A 1,318-nucleotide genomic window follows, 5' to 3' on the forward strand; every position below is an offset into this window, starting at 1 on the left:
GCCCGGGCGCGTCGCTCGTCCGTCGGCCCTGCGCGCTGCTCCGGCCGCTCTCCTCCGAGGCGCGGGGCTGTCCGCAGCAGAACGCGGCGGTGTTTTAGCCCGGGTTTTTCCCTTCGCAGGTGACAAGCACCAGAGGCTCCAGAGTCTGTTTTACTGGAGCAGGCGGGCGGCCCCGCCAGCGCGCTCCTGGGCCTGGGCTTTGCGCCACGGCTGTTTTCAGACTTACAATGCAGAAAGGATTAAAAGAAGAGAGGGGAGGGTCTGTCACCCACCAGGAACAGCTGCGTGCTTCCCCACCTTTCTGGTGTGGCGCTGAAAGCCRACAGTGAGGTGAACAGATGGTCTTGGAAAAGGCTTTTTGTTAAACAAGGGCAAAAGGCCGCCAACAGACAGGAACTCCTCAGCGTGGCTGGTTTTCGGTGACGTTTCCAGGGAGAGTATTCTCGACTGAGGTTTGATACTGCACAAAAGTAAGAGTGGGTTGAAAATACAAACAACAGGATAAACCAGAAAGAATTGTTGAAAAAAATACTGATGTGRGGTTAAAGGGCCTGGATTCCTGATGCACGTGTGACCACTTTGTCATTAGGAGAATTTTAGGAAGGGCTTTGTGCGAACTGTAAATACCAACGTTATATTTGTCAGTCTTGCGAGTTAATCCTTAGGAAGTGAAGAAATCAATGTGCACAAACACACCATGAGAATGAACTGGCAACCCCAGAGCAACAAGCTTTTCTAACTCTAATCGGTGGCTACCAGCCACACTGAAGAATGATATATGTATCACCATTAGAAAAGAGAAATATATAGATCTCTCTCTMTATATATATATGTCCCCATTACACCTGCAATACACAGCTCTTTGAAAGCTGGCAATTTCTTGGCTTTGATAAAGAAAGCATTCCCTTGCAATCATTTATTATTGCCATTCAATTTAATTGTTGACAATGAGTGCAAGTCTGAATGTCTCATGTATATTGTCCACTTGACCTACTATTGCMAATAAATCTGTCCCCTCCTATTAACCGTATCTGTAAGCAAGACATTTCCATCATCTTCGCGTCTGTAATAATTTCCATTCGTGCACCACTCCTGTTACTCACTGCCCTTCTCTGGGTGTGCTCTAYTTTAAAAAGACGACGCTCCCTGGGAGCGGAAGGGGGATGCTGTGAGCGTGTCCCTGCAGAAATGAGATACCGCCGACACGAACGCAGCGGCGGAGCACCACTGAGCGCTGCCCGTATTCCCGGCAGCGCTGTCCGCGGCGGTAACTGCTGCTCTTCGGTGCGGGCGGCTGGCGCGAGCACCCGCCGGGCCG

At 50.5% G+C, this 1,318-nt stretch overlaps 1 protein-coding gene across 2 annotated transcripts in view; it reads left to right on the forward strand.

The window, feature by feature from the left end:
* The first annotated feature begins 1,134 nt into the window (after positions 1–1,134).
* The window catches only part of RNF185 (ring finger protein 185), a 14,829-nt gene continuing 14,645 nt past the window's right edge, over positions 1,135–1,318 (forward strand). Inside the window, exon 1 of one of the 2 annotated variants that reach the window (XM_085305762.1) lies at positions 1,135–1,284. The gene's annotated coding sequence lies outside the window, so the exon portion shown is untranslated. The remainder of the gene's footprint in view (positions 1,285–1,318) is intronic. The other variant, XM_085305764.1, reaches the window with a different exon arrangement.

This window comes from Rhea americana, unplaced genomic scaffold (genome assembly GCF_003343005.1).
Source record: "Rhea americana isolate MKP2758 unplaced genomic scaffold, rheAme1 scaffold_227, whole genome shotgun sequence".
NCBI lineage: Eukaryota > Metazoa > Chordata > Aves > Rheiformes > Rheidae > Rhea > Rhea americana.